General features: G+C 36.0%; 1 protein-coding gene across 6 annotated transcripts in view; it reads right to left on the minus strand.

The window, feature by feature from the left end:
- LOC149088641 (semaphorin-1A-like) overlaps positions 1-12793 on the minus strand; it is a 312700-nt gene extending 299907 nt beyond the window's left edge. For 3 of the 6 annotated variants that reach the window (XM_089248423.1, XM_089248388.1, XM_089248417.1), the window contains exon 1: positions 12192-12755. The gene's annotated coding sequence lies outside the window, so the exon portion shown is untranslated. Of the gene's footprint in view, positions 1-12191 lie in introns of all 6 variants that reach the window. The other 3 variants (XM_089248439.1, XM_089248431.1, XM_089248399.1) reach the window with 3 other exon arrangements.
- Between the last annotated feature and the right edge of the window lie 6301 nt (positions 12794-19094).

Raw genomic sequence — 19094 nt, forward strand, 5'->3', positions numbered from 1 at the left:
AAAATTAGAACCGGTTCAAATTTTCGAGAATTCGCCTGGTAGGGCCTGAGAAAAATCACTTGGCCCGGCCGCCCATGATGCTCTTAAGACGGCCTTGCATATTTGTCATACTTTTTGTTGGCAAATTACATTTGGACTTGCACTGGTCATCATTTTCCGCGATTGACAATTTTTCAGCAATTTCACCAATAGTTGGCAACTTTACTTGCCTTTGAGAAATTTTTTTTTAGCTGGAACTGCTAACCTTATCCGCACTTGATAAATTTTCCTCATGTAAATGGGAACTTTACTTGCGTTTGACAAACGTTTCGGCAGCAAATGGCAATTTCACTTGCCTTGACAAACTTGTTGGCGATGACCCGTTCTTTTATGAAAGACATACGGCCAGCCCTAGATACTTATCGTGTTCGTGTGAATTGATATAAACTGAAGAGCCAAAAAAACTGGTAAAGGCATGCGTATGCAAATAAAGAGATATGGAACCAATCAGAGTACGGCGCTGCGGTCGGCAACGCCTATATTACACAACAAGTGTCTGGCATAGGTGTTAGATCGGTTACTGCTGCTACAATGGCAGGTTATCGAGATTTACATGAGTGTGAACGTGGTGTTATAGTCGGCGCACGAGAGATGGGACATAGCATCTCCCAGGTAGCGATGAAATTTGGATTTTCACGTACGACCATTTCACGAGTGTACCGTGAACATCGGGAATCCGGTAAAAAATTAAATCTACGACATCGCTGCGGCCGGAAAAAGATCATGCAAGAACGGGACTGACGAGAATCATTAAACGTGACAGACGTGCAACCCTTCCGCAAATTGCTGCAGATTTCAATGCTGGGCCATCAACAAGTGTCAGTGTGCGAACCATTCAACGAAACATCATCGATATGGGCTTTCGGAGCCGAAGGCCCACTCGTGTACCCTTGATGACTGCACGACATAAAGCTTTACGCCTCGCCTGGGCCCGACAACACCGACATTGGACTGTTGAGGACTGGAAACACTGGTCTGACGAGTCTCGGTTCCAATTGCTTCGAGCTGATGGACATGTACGGGTATGGAGACAACGTCATGAATCCATGGATCCTACATGTCAACAGGAGACTGTTCAAGCTGGTGGAGGCTCTATGATGGTATGGGGCGTGTGCAGTTGGCGTGATATGGGACCCCTGATATGTCTAGATACGACTCTGACAGGTACGTAAGCATCCTGTCTGATCACCTGCACCCATTCATGTCCATTGTGCACTCCGATGGACAATTTCAGCAGGACAATGCGACACCCCACACGTCCAGAATTGCTACAAAGTGGCTCCAGGAACACTCTTCTGACTTTAGACTCTTCCGCTGGCCACCTAAATCCCCAGACATGAACATTATTGAACATATCTGGGATGCCCTGCAACGTGCTGTTCAGAAGAGATCTTCGCCCCTTCTTACTCCTACGGATTTATGGACAGCCCTGCAGGATTCATGGTGTCAATTACCTCCAGCACTACTTCAGACATTAGTCGAGTCCATGCCACGTCGTGTTGCGGCACTTCTGCGGGCTCGCGGGGGCCCTACACGATATTAGGCAGGTGGACCAGTTCTTTTGGCTCTTGAGTGTATATGGGAGTTTAATCCCATAATAATTTTAATCATTAAATCATTATTTATTTAAAGTTTTAGAATAATTTTATTGAGTTTGTTCATAGCAGTCAATTCAAACTTCGGCGGGTCGGATGAAATCCCCTGGCGGCCATAGGTTGTGCAACCCTTTCTATATAAATTAAACTTTAGACTAATAAATAATTTGCTTCTTCAATGCGAATGTTCCAAAGTGAATTACGGTTATAATAACGAAAATAATTTTGATAATTACATACAGGAAAAAAATATAATCACTTTTGTCCTGAAATATGAAGTTCATCAGAAAGAATTCAGAGGAAAATACCTTTTGTTTTTTTAGTATGAAACGTCTTTATACCAAAGAATTTATTTATTTAACACATGCCTTAAGCATAGGCCGGAATGAAGATTTATTTCCTTTCCTAATACTTCCCCCCTTTTACATAATTACCGCATACATAATTCATAAATCACTAAACACGCGTTTACCGTACGAAGAGGAAAAAAAGCCTTTGTGCAATATTGAAAGAATATATATATTTTTAATCATAGACAAGAGATAGGGAAATTACTTTATATTATATTCGCATTAGGCTGATTGCTTTAGCATCATTTATTGTGATGTTAAACATGCTGCGCTAAAGACAGAGGAAAAAAGGTAAAATTCCGTAGAATATAAGACTATATAAAGTTTTAGAAAATTATAAGCAAAAACCCAGCCCCTGACGTTCATTACATGTTTCATATTTGGTAAATAATTTTGAAAATTCATGAAAAGTGCGTGACTTCGTTATATTGTCTAAGTCCACGTTTACATTATTTCCAGGGGTAAGTACGTATATATTCTGCATGAATTTTGCCACGATATTAGTTTCCTAATACAGGGTGGGCAAAAAGTCCGCGGAAACTTCAAAAATTCATAAAAATCAGAAAAATAACCGAAATAAAAACGGTTTGCAGGGTTAGTATCCCTAGAATTTCTTTAAGACAGGAAAAAAAATCAAAAACAGCCGATAGGTGGCGCTGACGTTGTAAAGTCAAAGAAAAGATACGCAAATAACGAACAGAATGCCTCCAAATCGTTCATTACAGCAGTACGTGTTCCACATGACCACCATCACAGGGGATAACACATTGCAGGCGGGTCACAAATCCAGCAACGGCAGAGTGCGGCAGGTCCACATTCACGGTTTGCAAAGGTGAACTAATTGTGGATTAGGAGTGCAAGTTCTTATAACCGTCTCATTTGCATATTTCCACCGAAGTCGCTCGCACCAGAGCCACCTAACGGCTGTTTTTGAGTTATTTTTGCGGTCAAAAAAATCCCCGTGACCTAGCGATGCTAACCCTGCAAACCGTTTTTTATTTCGGTTATTTTTCCGGTTTTTATTCATTTTTAAAGTTTCTACGGACTTTTTGCCCACCCTGTACCTTCGTTCATTATCAAGCATAGTTAAAGCATTCACTTCCAAGCTTCACTCAGACAGCTGCGAAATTTTCAGCACGATGCTCTACTCCAGGCATCTTCAACCCGTTGCTCAGGAGTCCCACGGTGCTCTCCGAAGTGTCTGCAGTGCTCGATGCTCAGTATCATCATCTCATGCGCATTCGTATGTTAAACTTGGCATAAGGGTGCTCTCCTTTCGAAGATGGGTGCAGGCAGTGCTCGCGACTGGAAAAGGTTGAGAACCGCTGCTCTACTCAGACAAGTGAAAAAACGTTCAGCAAAAAGGCTGCACTTGGACAGGTGAGAAAGGTTCAGCACCGATGTTCCACTCATACAGGTGAGAACGGTTGAGCAAAAAGGCTGCACTTGAACAGGTGCGAAAAAGTTCAGCACCGATGCTAAACTCAGGCAAGTGCGAAGGGTTCAGCACAGAGGCTGAACTCAGAAAGGTGCAAAGAATGATCATTTTATCAGCACACGAGGGCTAGTAAGGCCGGTACCTACAGTTTCCACCTGATTCTGGCACAAAATCGCATCTTAACCGTTCCCTTGCGTATGTTGAAGTCAAAAGTCCACAGTTCAGCACAAAAACCGTACTTAGCCAGGTGCCGCAACAATCCGAGAAAATAGCTCCATCCTAATGCTCCATCCTAATTTGTGCATTCAGGAATGCACAAACTTTTTTATATGCTGTATAAACTCATATACTCCTTATTTCCTTTAGTCCTGTAATACACATGACCACAAAAATATTTACCCACCGGGCCATAAGATTCAATAGCCCGGCCCTGCACAGAACACTCATTTGATTAGCACACGAGGAACAGTAATTACATCGGCACCTACAGTTCATACATAATCCCAAATGGATTTTTTCAGAGTAAAACCATATTTAGTCATTCCCATACGCATAGTGATGTCCAAAAATTCACGCAAGACAACTTATTTTTTTTTCCCCCTCAAGACAGTGATTATCGACTCATCCAGTGATGCGTAAAGTGTGTAGACAAGGAAAACTAGATTCGTTATTACGTACTTTTTTTCTTTTTTACTACTACTATGCAACAAGTACATCAAACAGGTAGTGCATGATAAGAAATAAAGAGGTCTCATTTTCGATTTCGAACAGGTAACGAGTAGAAATGAATGACTCGAAATGTAACCGCACCACGAACATCGGAAACGGGGGCCCCCAACAATCGTGATTGAAATAGATCCCCCTGGCCGCCAAGTCATGCGTCAACTCATACATTTTTTCCCATCAGGCCGAACATGCACAGAGGTGGGGCTCGGAACTTAATTGCGATCATACGTATGTATTCGGTTTTAGTGACAGGTTTTTTTTTTCCCTTGCGGGTGGGAACTAATACATTATTGTAGCTCTGCTCCTGCAGAGTTTTTGTGTAATTCCTCCACAGAACGGATGTAACCATGCATGAGAAATGTTAGGTTGTCAATGTGTTACAGAGAAATGAGGGGAAGCTTTAACTGAATCATCAGCGTTTTAACGACCCGTGAGTTATTACGTAAGGGTGGAAATGCCTTGTTGAGTGGCGGACCAACCTTCGAAACATTTAGTGATGACTACTCTCGACTCCGGTGGTGTCGGGTATTTTTTCTTTTTCTTTTTTGAATATTTCCGGAAAATATGTACGTATTTCTAACAACACGTACATTTTTGTAAAGGAGTGTTTCCTATTTTTTTTTTTTTATCCTCTGCGTATAATTGAAAGAATAATATTGATATTTTAAGGAAAACCCCAAAATAATTGATTCTCAACCTGTATTCCACGGGACCTTAGAATAGACGCTCGTAGCGTCACTACGGAGTTCCTCGAAAATAAATAAATAAAACAGTAAATGACTTTATGCTTAAGCCGCAAATGCTCTTTTAGACATAGTCATCACTATTTCGGCCTTTACATTCCATATCAAATTTTTAAAAATAATTTCTAAATTGCTTATAGAGTGCCAGATAAAATTCCCAATTGGTCCAATCAAGTTGGAGTATCTATACAGGCGTTCTCTCTCTCTCTCAAGAAAAAAGCAAAAAGACATATTTTCATGGAATCGGAAAGTGAAGAAAATTTAGTACAAAAGCAATGGGTACGAACATTTTTCATATAATAAAATACATATGTGTATATTTTTTTACAAATGCAGTATGAACATATTCCCATGATTCCCCCGTAAAAAAAAAAAAAAATTATTCTTATTCGAATTTATAGACTTATAAGAAAATATATTTCTTCATGCTCAATGCCTGCTTCATGTTAGAGGACGGTAAAAGGAATATCTCTACCCGTGCCACAAAAAACAAGCTTCGGACTCAACCTTGGGGCACTTTTTGTGGACACACTAAAAAAAAACCCCCGCTGAATAAAACCTGACTTGGCACTGAAAATGGATTTTTTTCGCTCTTTTTCTTACTAACATAAGTTTCCATCTTATAGATTTTTCTTAGGAAAAAGATATAGACCCCGAATACGATCTGATTCCGAGATACGTTTTATTTCTTATTCAATTTTGGTGAAAAAAAAATATGCTTGAGGAAATTTTTCGAGAAGAACATTTTTATAAATACTATATCGACTTACGATTTGAGTTTTTCTATACATATAGCGTAGATGTATGACAATAACACTAAGGATTTCCAGTGAAGTGAGGTGGTTCAGAGACATTAGACCTCCTTCTCCTAACTCGAACATAAACCTTTGTTCTGTCTCAATGAAGATATATAAGCCGGTGGAGAGACATTAGACCTCGTTTATTATGTGAAATAGGTAGATCAAGTGTTTGACCATTTTGTTGTATGTACCAGGGTCACTTTGTATGATACGAGGATGAGTTTGACTGCATATTCAGTTTGGAATCGATTTGAACCCGTATGTATTGGGCTGCGGGCTAATACAATCTCTAACTGCAATTTACAGCAGTAGTGCCTAACTTTTAGGAATTTTCCGAGTTGCATTGGAAGAGAAAAATTCGTTTGTGGGCAGTATTTTGAGGTGGGGGGAGCAGGGAGTTTTGGGCCTGCAAAAAAGTAGCACTTAGAAGCCCAATTTAACTTTTTGAATTGAAACAAAAAAGAAAACTAATAAGCAAAGGTCTAAGTATTGGGCTCCATCTACACGAAAAACTGCAAAAAAAGAGAAAAAATATTTATTCAAAATACTTTGAAATTGCTTGTTTGGCCGCATTAGCTCAGTGGAATCTGACGTAACGGGCACGCCTTTTTAGCGGTCACTTTTGAAGATCATAAGAACAGGATTTCAATTATTTCGCTATGTATGGCCAACCCGTTAGTGGACAAAGGTTTAGGTCCCATGGATGTATTTTTTCGAGAAGTTTCACTATATCTATTCCCAGGTTGAATACGCTGGTTTAGATCGAATGGTTTCACAAAAAGTTCGGTTCGACCAAGCCTAGCCGAACTCAGACCGGAGAATACCAAACTGGAAATTAGCGTGCTATATACAACGGGTTTAGACAGCTTCACGTAACGAAAAAAATCAGATATTTTGAAAAAATAAATGAATACGTAATCAAGGAGAAATTTAAGTTGCAGCCGCACCCACCCGTAATTTATTAAAAGACGTAAAACTTGATCAGAAAAAATGGACCACGTACTCTTGCTTGAAAATTCTAATTTATTGATGTCAAATCGAAAATTCGAGGCTCAAGACATTGTCAGGAATACGCAAGATACGCTAAACACACGCGCAACCCTAGAACAATAATTTGAAAAGGGGATTCTTGTATTCACAAGTAAATTTATGTTACGGAAAAATTAAAAAAAATACAATGCCTAGATATCTACGCAAGAGCCCAGTCAACCTTTCACCACCCTTGTCGAGACCATCGAAAAACATCGGCTTAAAAACCATTAAAAAAATAGAATATCTTAACATTTCGCATCCTGGTCGCAAAATACCTAATCCCGACGCCGTACGCAGAATTAATATCAAAAATCTAATTATTTTTAATGAAACAAACAAGGTTACAAACAATCAACTGCAAAACAATCACTTTGTTAAATATTCAACCCAGACATCCTAGAAAATGGTTCAAACACCAACGAAACGGTCTCAGATAATACGACAAAAATATCAAGATTCGAACTATTATCTCAACAGAAATTTTCAAGCACAGTACATAAAAGAAGGATTAAAATGTGTATGATCATAAATACCACAGACAACAAAAAGAAATGCAATAATACACTATAATAGCAATCAACAATTGTTATTAAAAACGGAGGAAAAAGTCGGAAAAATCCCCAAATGACCACGGATTAGACAGTTTTAACTGACTCGGATTATCGAAGCTAATAAATTATGGTAATTCAGATTGGCAGATGAAGTTTTAGAGTAATAAAAAAAAAATGGAGCAGCACTTATCTTAATTTCTCAATTCACTGACCGAAGGGTCAAGGACCTTAAAACGGTAACATGTGCTTTCCATTAGCCTTCCGTGACATAGTCACGTACAGTAATCACCACAAGAGAAGCTTGACCGTACGATAATTCATATTTAATAAACGGTTTAACAAACAACAGAGCCATAAAAACAATAAAAGAAGCTTCTTTTCTAGCTTAAAATTGAAACAAAAGGACCGTTCATTGATTTCAAAGTGACACCAAAGAACAATCTGAAAAAAAATTGAAGTCACAGTGACTATTATGTGACTGTACATGATGAGGTCAAAAGTTTGAACCGAAATTCAGGTCGGATTTCACACAAACTCTCAATCCTTTTTATTATTATTATTTTCCTCTAAAAAAATCTATCCATCACTTCTCGAATATATAAAGGTTCTTATTTTTTTTCCCGAGTCAAATAAATAATAAAGAAAAAGCCAGAGCCTATGAGAGAGATGGGCTAACGCAATAGTATGAAGGGGGGTTCTCCAAGGCTCAGTTTCGGGGCCTCTTCAATGATATATATCAGCGATAATGTGCCCCTCACGTTTTGGGTGTCAAGCGAAAACACACCGTCTATTGTTCTTCCTGCGGCGTCTTAAAGAACAATGGGACCTTCAAAATTCGACCCAAACAGCACTTCTAGTCACCGCATCCACATTCAACATATGCATGCGCATGGATACGCACGCATAAGATAAAAAAGAAAGGGTTTTTGCGTCCCGTGGAAAGAAGCTGTTGGGTTCTTGTAACGGGAAGTTTCTCTTAAGATTCGGTTGAACTCGTATAGAGACGTATGTAAAGTTGAACGGGAGGGGGGGAGGTTACGTGACGTAATCGGAAGTCTTTAATTGATGGATGACTTGGGGCCCCGTTCGTGAATTAAGTCATAGGAATGCGTGACTAGACGACGAGACGGGATAATGCGTCTATTGCGGAACGCTTTTTTTTTTTTAAGCAATGAAATTGAAAGTCGTGAGGGTGACTCTCGCAACGCTGCCATCAAATACCGAATGCCTCTCTCATTATCTTAGCATTTCTCAATCAGAGTTCCGAGGAATCCAAGGGGTTCTTTAAGACATCGGTAGAAGTTACGTGAGGAATAAAATTGAATATATAGTGCAACTAATTGTGAGTGTTTTTCATCATCTGGTCAACGGACAGGCGCCGGTATAACAGCGAATTTCTATAGCTGCTACATAGTTTTAGATTTCATATATAGTATACAGTCTTCATATTAGTTATTATTTTTCTTTGCTGTTAAAAAATATGTGAAACATTTCTCCTATTTATTTATTTTTTGCAGGTCAGCAAATTATTTTTCCCCATTTCCACTAATCCACAAAATTGTATGATTTCTACCAGTCCGAAGGTATAAAAAGGTTTAGAGAACACTGTTGAAGAGAATATAGATATTATTTCAAGGGTTTTCTCTACAACAATTATTTTCTCTATACCATCATATTTTCTACGTGAAACCTACTTTGCATGTATGTCACTTCAACGGTTGGTTCCAAATAGAGCATTGAAACTGTTTCAAGGGCCCTCAAGAACATGGATATTATTTAATATAAATATCATTTAAATAGCTCTGTAAAAAAATTAATACCAGCTCAACAACTCCATTGAAACGGGGACATAAATTCGAAATTTCGTCTGTGATTATTTTAAAGATTTCTTAGAACCGGGATCTTCAATGCGTGACCCGAGAGCTAGGTGAAAGGTTAATTTTTTTAACATAGAGAAAATATAGCAAATACAACTGTGTATAACACATGACAGTATAGCTTAGTGGCCCGTAAACTCTATTTTTAATACGACCCAACAAAGTGTGAAAGTTTTAAGACCCCCCACTTAAATACTTTCGATGTTTCATTCAAAGGCAAAAAATCACTGAAAATGATTTTTGAAACTTGCTCAAATTACAGTATCAATCACAGCAGTAATACTAAAAAAACAAAAAAAAAATTCAAGTCCGAAATGATAAAATTCATGTTATTATCCAGGTCATTTGAATAATCAAAAGAAGAAATATTGATCACGTAATTGTGATTCATGATAAATATATAATCGAACACTTTTCACCTAACAGCATATCTTGTTTCGTAATTTCAGTGAGTCATGTTAATGTTCCATAATATTGAATAGAATCATTTAAAAAAAAAATGGTCATGATTTAATTCAATGATTCGATTGAGAACAATATTCTCTTCTTTCCAAGAAAAGGCAGAATTAAAAGAATAATTCCAACGAAACAGCGGCAATGGCGCATGAAATGCGTATTTCTGAGATAAAAAAAAATCGATCAGGTAATTAATTATGAATCACAGATCGGTTAATTTAATTGGGAAATAGCTAATGTGTAAAAGAAAAATCAATGAAAGGGAATAATATTTTTCTTGAAATTCCCATTTAAAATTTAAAGGCATACTAAGTTTACTAGAATGATTGAAATTTGAAGATTCGACGAATTTACGTCACCAACTGTAATTTTGCGGCAATGACGGAAAATATCGCTTTTTTATGTATTTGGCGGAAAAAAAAATAAACTCATATCTTTATATATATGAGTGTTTCAACGCATATTTTCCGTTATAAAAAATGAAAACCACTCATATTTTATTTGTTTAGCATTTCCAGTTTCGAGAAAAACGTTTGAATGACAGGACAGCGATACGCGTCCATTATCACTCCTTCAAAGATATATTCATACTTGCTTGGATCTTATGTATTGAGATATGATATCTGTGCAAAGAGAGTCGTAAACAGATATCTTTCAAGCTTATGTTTCCGCCTTGGAATCTCAACGATGATTCTTAGACGTCAACACGAATAAACTGAAGCAATCACCGCCGCTAACCGGCAAACAAACTGATCACACGGCAATTAAAGTGCGAGAAGTCTTTATTACTTTTCGTTGATTGGGCGGAACAAAGTCCTGAAATTTATATAAATTGTAGCGGGACGTTTCTCAATCTTTTTTTTGGACCCCAAGGGCTAAGAAAATGTCTGAAAAAAATTTCGACGAACCGTTTGTGTCCCGCATTACGGGTCATTCCCTTATTTTTCAGTTGTTTTGAATTTTTTCTATACATTTGCTCCCGTTTTTTTTTCAAAACGATGCTTGTCTGAATTTTTAATGTCTCCTAAAATCGTGAGTAAACAGAGTTTTCATGACTTATTATGATAAAATAATGGCTATACTGCATATACAAATATCCATCTTACATATATTTGTCAGGTTCAACGTTTTTTTCTCAATTTTTCATCTACAGTTGAGGATTTTATCGACTTACGCCAACGTTTTTGACGAATATTGGTAATGTCCCGTATTTTACCGTATTTTAGATCCCAGTACCTCTTATTTTTTCTCGAGGAAATATGGTAATCTTGTCATTTGAATGTTTCGTTTCGTCGAATATATTTTTGTTTAATACGATTTGTATATTAGCTGTTTATATCCCCTTCCACCCATTTTAGCAGTAATTAGAAAAATTTTCATAAATGAATTTTTTCGCTACAAATAGTGATATCCCGTATTTAGGATCGCAATTGGCGGCATTTTCCTTGATGAGGCGGAGTGAACCTAAGTATGAATAGGAATGTTAGTTTGAACTCACATTATGGACATTACTAATATTAATTGCAAGAGTTAAGATCATTTTTCATTCAGTTATAATTGAATCATCAAGTCTGCCTGCGGAACAAACTATGCCATCGTCGCAGATTACCAGTTGAGAAATCAAGAAATCCTTGAGCTATGCCATAATCGGCCCATTTTCTTTCAATTTCAGCTTTATTCTAAACAATCCGGACTTCTCAGGATATTGGGAACTATTTTTCAAATTACTTTACTAGAAATTTATAAAAAAAATATTTTAAAATATTTTACTCTTTCAAAAAATTACTGCTCTTTACAGCAATTTCCGTTAAAAAAAAATTATCGAATTCACCTACGGACTCAAAAACCAATCTTAAGTATTCAAGTAAATTCGGAGAAGTAAGCTGACTTGTGAAATATTTGATGCTGACTATTACATAAGGCATACGATTCCATTGGTACATAAGATATTTTATGTTCGTTGATTCAATTCCCATTAAATACACTATTTCAGAACTTTTCTAAAATTTCCGGAACAATCAGGAAAACGTGTATTCCGTATTCAAAAATGAAAAGTGAGAATGCGTACGGAACGTGACTTACAAGAGATACCGTATAATGCGAAGCGAATTAGCTAATTTTTGCGAAATGGTTTAGACGAAAGAAGCGAATTTCTACAATATTTATCTTCATTTACACAAATGCAAAGTCCCATATTTAATAATCTCTTCAGAGACAAGCTCAAGTCAGCCATGGGCAGGAAAAATATAGACGATGCCATGTAGGCAATCTTTTATGCATAAATTTGGCTCAAGGGACCCTCAGAGAGTCGACCCCCCGAACTCCTTAAGACGACTTCAGAAAATCACAATTTTTCTTTTATGATTTTATGCATTATTTTTAAGCACGGGCGACTAGAATTTTCAGTTTCCTGAGGGCCGTATACACTTTGAATCAATTCTTCTAGGATCTACTATCCCTTAATCTCTAAAAAACATATCAAGTCATATACGAAATGGGTCCAGTTTGCATTATGCTGAGATGAATCATGTTGCACTGTCATTAATTGTCAAAAATGTAATATAAGAATTATGCAATAACGAACCTTTTTCTTTTTCAGACGTCGAAAAGTTGTAAACAAAGTACCACACACACTCTGTAGGATGATGACAAGCAAGAGGTTCCAAAAAAAAAGCGGTAAAAATCACGCCGCAAAACTCACACGCACTTCAAAAAAGACCTCTCACAGGTCTTCAAATATTTTCTTCACTGTTTCATTTAAGCCAGAGGAAGAAAAAAAAATCAAAATCAAGAAAAAAACGTCGATGTGATCACGTAAAAAAAAACAAAAGAAACGAAAACTTTGTATATTATAATGGAAACAAAACTGTAAACACAAACACTGTATCTTCAGGATTTACGCGCCGGATGTTCACAAACACGGGAAAAGAAATTTTAAAGTAAAGAAATCACCAAGGAGAAAACTTTTTTCCGGTATTTTTGTAATTATGTTTGGAGGTTGAAATTCAAAGTATTCACAAGTTTTGGAGGAAATTTGGGAAAATTTTTCGTTTCTTAGTAATTTGACTGAGATGATCGCGAACGACGACGACGACAACGACGAGCCAAAACAAACTCGCGCATCTCGTGAACTGAAACTAGCGAAACTGCGGACAAATCGCAAAACGCAACGCCAGTCAATGGGCCTCTTTGGCTTGGCTTATTTTTGGCCCTTCTCTAAGGTTGCCAACGACTCGCGCCGCGATATCGCCAAACTCGATACTCGTTGACGGTGGGATGATGTAGACGCACTCGAGGCGAACTGTCGCCAAATTTTGGCGGATGTTTTTTAGCCCTTCTTTACTGAAACTTGCGTTGGGATAACAAGAGTTTTGGCGAGTTTCTTCGAGGGAGAACAGTGAGAAAAATAGCAAATTTATTTTATTTCTATTTTATTTTTTTTATTATTTTCCCCCATTTTTTGGCAAGTTTTTTTTTTTTTCTTTTACTCTGGGAAAAAAAGGGGCGGGGAGCGGATAATAATTACGTTTTCACAAAATGGCCGGTTATCGTTGTTTTTCTGTTTGTGGTCTAAAATCACGCGAACGTCTATGAAATTATATTGTGTTAAAAATTTTGCACGTCTGTAGTCAGAGCCATCTTTGTTAAAAGTATGGACTTAAAGTTTTGAGCAGTTTTTGTGACCTCTTTTAAAAGTTGTTTTATAAGTTAAATGCACAATGGGTTAAAACTTTTATTTAATTGATATTTAAATTGCAATTAAGTAATATATTATAACTGTTAAAATAAAATTGAAGAAATTTACATAAATATTTTTCTCGAAACCAAATGAAATGTATTTCTATGTAGTTCATGCATTCATTACCGAGGATGGGGGGTGGGGTCCCCCACTTTGCCTTCCCGTTACAACGCTCAGACTAATTTAATAATTTTAATGTTTTATTACGTCTCATTCGGGCATATTTGATTCGGTAACGAGGCAAAAAAAATTATTTTAAAAAAGAAATCAAGACTCTGGACCATAGTTTCCCAACCTTTTTTGTCCCATTGCCCCCTTCTTCAGAAATGTTTTTCTCCCATCGCAATCTAACCCATAGGATCCTGTTATACTCGCAGTTTTTACCGCCCCCTAGCGGACGTTAACGCCCACGTTGGGAATCACTGCTCTGGATTATCCGGCATAATGTGACGGACAGATGGGCCGGAGTTCTATATAAATGCTCACTTTCTGCCTCCACCCATACCATAAAGAAAACGCTCTTTTCATACCGGAACCCACTCCAATTCATATTTTCCGACCTCTTAAGTACAGGCGAGTACTTAATAAATGTTTGTTATGTATTGAACTGTGTACGGCTTAAAAATCTAAAAAAATTATTACAGCACTAATGGTTCAAGAATAAAATTATCGGAGGCATTTTGGGTTTTAGGCCGGAATTATACACAATACAAGTTTTATTGAAGTTCTTTTTTTAAAACTTGAAAAATGTAACCAATATCAAGCATATCGCTTACATTCGAACGAATTTGACCAATTGGTTGTATTTGTTTAAGTTTTGTACAAGATCTTTTATCAAACTTTTATTTTATATAATCCCGGTCTTAGTCATAAATTGTTTTATGTATACTTTGATTGCGGAAAACATAGTAGTATGAAAACATAGTAGTAGTAATCAGTATGAATAACATACCGTACGCTTTTGAAATAAACAAAACAGTAACGTAAAACGTAAATTTAATTTTTACAATAAAAATTGCGAAATTATTTCACTCTTCATTGATAAATGATAACGCAAATGCCAAAAGGTAGGCCTAAGATGGAAGTGTCAAAGCACATGGTTTTTAGTTTTTTAAAAGTCCTTGATGCAGATGACTAAGGGGTTCTTCCTTTTAGTCCCCCTTCCTCGACGCAATGCCCGTCCACACACACCCCTCAACCCTGAAAGAACAGACTATGTAATTGACGCGAAATTTTTCGTGTCAGTTACATAGTACAGAGTGATTCTAAATTCATGGGACAAACTTCAAAGAGAAAACCTTAGCACTTGGAAGAAAGTATTTCCGAGGAAAGTGTGATTCATTGCATGAAATATAACGATAAAATTTTGGAAATTTTTTTATTTGAATATGAGTGTACCCCCCCCCCCCTCCCCCCTGCGTCATCTCCGTTGAAAAAATTTGAACGAAATTAATTATTTCTTAAGAAAAAAAAAGGAAAAAAACTTGTTGGAAACAGAATTGAAAAAATAAAGATTGGCTTTGTTGAAATTTACATGTTTTCAATGTATTGTTTCGCATCAAAAATGCAAAAACATTTTGGAAATCCCAAAATATGAATTCTCGAGTCTAAAAGGGGTACAGAAGCATTTTTGATCACTGAATGTGCGGTCGAATCGCAGTAGCAAAGGCGTAGAGGGTGTTTTTAGGAAGTGCACAAAAACACTTCACCAACAGCAAATATCATATTTTCCTGACGGATTTACTGGAATAAGTGCAATCGATCATTCGATGGTGTAGGGTATTGTAATGGGTAGGCCGTCTCATGGTGCAACCTGGATAATGCAAATTCCGCCACAAGTCATTGTACCGCTTAATCATTGTTTGGCACAGCATCATAAACTTGACGACTATTGCACCAATAAAAAACAAAGTACAATGGCACATATTGCAACAAATAAGCCGAAAAAATATATTGGTTTTTGGTGAAATGATGTTAAGAGTTTGGTCAGTGCTGCTTTCTAAAAACACCCTCTACCGCCTTGGCCACTACGATTCAACCGCACATTTTATGACCAAAAATGCTTGTTTAGGTGTCTTACATCACCGCTTAAAGTTTATCCCATGGATTTAGAATCACCCTGTATATATGAATGCAAAATAATTATTCAAAAAAAATTGTATAGATTTGAAAAAATAGTTATAAATATATCGATTTTATCAGTGTTTTACATTCAAAGTGTCCTGGAGAAAATACTTAAACTCACATGGCTTGCAACGGATCGACTGAAAATTTTAGGCATCCACGGTATATACTGTATAAAATCACGCAATCAAATAAGGAAAATTGTAATTGTTTCAGAGTTAATCAGTTCACAGGGCGCATTTTGTTGGAGCCTCTTGATCCAGATTTCTACATCAGGAACTTTATACATGGAATCGATAAAATCCCGAATAGTTTCCGTGCCCTTGGCCTTCCTATTAAAACGGGTTTTTCCTCATATTCCTAAATTTTTTTAGTCACAAAGCTCTCTATAAAGAATCCCTCCCTTCAGTATATTTCAAATATTTTTCGACGCAGAAAACGTCGTTTCATCTCATATTGCTCTCAACGGCCCTATCCAAAAAAGCAACATATTTTCTCAATTTATTACATTTCCTTGACATTTCTCGAACTTTAAAGGGGGTTGGAGGAGGTCTAAGGTGCCTTTCTCCTCTCCGTCTCAGTATAAAGATGTTGCAAGCTGTATCTATACGGTATATTATATGAATTTTTTACTCCACTACTGTTCAAGGTCTATACAAAAAAATTTTTTGTGGCCCTCGGTAAAACAGGAAACAGTATAAGTAATATATACGCGACCCAAAAATAGAAGATGGGCTCAAAGGATAAACAGGCAAAGAAGAAACCCCCTCTGGTTGAAGAAGATTTACTGCTCAAAACAGATGTGCTTTCTCAAGGAATAAGACTAAGACAATCATGGGTGATGGGTAAAATGGATAGATAGGGCTTGTGTGTGTGTGCGGGCGCGGGTAAAGTAAAGGAGTCTCTGAAAATGCCCCGAAGAAGTTGGTAAGGAGGAATAGAGAGAGAGAGAGAGACGAGAAAAATAAAATAAAAATAAAATAAAACCCGGAGATAACCGGAAACCGGATACAGCGTTCGCCGGAAACGGAAGAGGAGTCCCGTGTTGTTGAGGGGCACCGGGGGTCTATGGGAGCTTTGGAGACGAGAAAAAATGTGAAGGTAAACATTTTCGCGGATCAACAATGTGAGAAGTAAGTGAATTTTCTGCACACAATCCCTTAATTGACGAGACTCTGTTCGTAATAACGACCGGCGAAATCGAATCCATATTGTCCGATCGATATTTATTAAAGTGAGATGATTGGAGGCCTGTGTATCGACAACATGGGTGTCAAATTGTGCTGCATCGCGTATACTAAATATCTTGTGGAGAGAATCGGATTTTGTGGATCTTAATGCTCTAATAGTGTTGTTTAATTCTTTAATTCGATCAAAACTTGAATATGCCTGTATTATTTGGAGCCCGGTTCACGATTACCAAATAAGACTTAGAATCTGTGCAATATTGATTTCTACAACATTTGTATTTCAAGAAATTCGGTGTCAATTTCGATGTTCTTACTGTTTTCACGTAATTTATTTAATATTGTAAGTTTGGATAATCGTAGAAATTTTTTTATTGGTATCATTTTGCTCTATAAATTATTTCATAATAACATTGATTGTATGCAAATTTTACAGGGAATTCACATCAATGTATCGCACCAGATCTTATAATTTATTTGCAATTAAAAATTACCGATCAAATAACTCGCAATTACGATCCTATTCATCGATTCTGCAAGCTATACAATTGACAAACAGGACACTTGGATATATTTCATTCTCCTTTAAAGAATTTTAAAATTCACTTTTTTCTACTGTAAAAATTTTATATACTTTTATTTTCAGTTTTATATATATTTATTTTATAATTTTTACATTCATTTTATTTATTTATTTTTTTTTGCATGCTATTTTATTTTTTTGCATTTTATTTTATTTTTTTGCATTTTATTTTTTTGCATTTTATTTTTTTGCATTTTATTTTATTTTTTTTGCATTTTATTTATTTTATTTTTTTGCATTTTATTTTATTTTTTTGCATTTTATTTTATTTTTTTTGGTCATTTTACTAATTTTTATGTCGTCTTTTTTTAGTACATCGAATGTAATGCATTGTTTTTACTCGATTATTCCATTTAATAAGTTGAGGCGTTAGTTAGCCGGGGTCATCACTGAGTGAGTTACTTCCGTGATGATCTCAGGAAGAGTTCTGGCTGCTGACCTTTTCGACGAACCTTATGACATATGATATTGAAAAGATTTCTGAGATTCGAATTAAGATTCACATCTCAAAAGATTCGGAGAAGGAGATTGAAAAAAATATTTAATAGAAGATTATATAAGGATTCAAAGTATCCACAATGTGACCTACATTCAGGCCAACGATTCCTCATCGTGTCAACATAAATTTGCTTCTCAAAAATTTCATTCTTTATATTGAAAAATTTAAATTTTAAAAGCATATTTAAAAGAAAATCAAGAAATATATTTAAAAAGAAAATCAAGAAATATATTTAAAAAGAAAATCAAGAAATATATTTAAAAAGAAAATCAAGAAATATATTTAAAAAGAAAATCAAGAAATATATTTAAAAAGAAAATCAAGAAATATATTTAAAAAAATTCCAAAATATATTTCAAAACTTCAAAAAATATATTTAAAATCCGTACTGACTAGAAAATATTTTAAAATATGTATAACAGCTTCATAATTTGGAGCTGAATTAATAACAGCTGAATTTGGAGATATATAATATCATTCTCATCACCAACACCTTTGCATTAAGGGGCGTATTACTGCCGATTATATTTCAATCATTTTCAGAAAAGCTGATTAGCTACATCATCAAAAATCTATAAACTTTTGAACTTGAATTGTTACGTAAAATAATGAATTAATATTTCTCATGACAGTCGTTCAATGATCGATCATTTCATAGTGAAAAATATGATAATTGTTTCATAAAATGAATTCATAAATTCAGCTCTCATAACCTAACACCGACATCGCATAAATCACTAAACACCCGTAAAATGACATATTTTTTTATGAAATAGGTGATCAATTTTCAGTAGATGTGCAAAGTAAAAGGGGATGAGAAAATGTGATCCTTCGAGAAATCTGCTTTACAAAATATCTGAGTAAAATAAAATTGAAAAACAAAACTTTTCAAAAAGGCGAGTTATTTCGTCAATGTCGGTGAGGGGGTTAAGAATTTAAGTTGGATTAGGAAAATTGATTTATTAATTCCCAGAAAAGAATGATTTTTGTCTATACCAGTGCTGTGCAAACTTTTCAGTCCGCGGGTCAGATACGCGGTATGTCTGTCGCTCGCGGGCCAGAAACATGTACGTTTGGTGTGACCATGTGGCCCATATTTTATGGGACGTTTCCGTAATTATCATAAAATTTTCCGCGTTTTCTTTCCTTTTTTCCAATGAAACTTACTTGAACTTTTGAAATCAAGAATTAAGATTTTTTTTTTTTCCATGACGTGGTCATAAATATCATGTCAATAAACATATTCATCTCACATGATTGTCAAATAAGTATGTTTTGTGCTTGGTGAATTACAAATTTTTATACAAATCGTCTTGCGGAAGCTCCTTACTTCCTGCCTTTGGCAATTTTGCAGC

This window comes from Pholcus phalangioides, unplaced genomic scaffold (assembly GCF_987345545.1).
Source record: "Pholcus phalangioides strain wild (caught in Gottingen) unplaced genomic scaffold, Ppha-v1.0 ptg000003l_1, whole genome shotgun sequence".
NCBI classification, from domain to species: Eukaryota; Metazoa; Arthropoda; class Arachnida; order Araneae; family Pholcidae; genus Pholcus; species Pholcus phalangioides.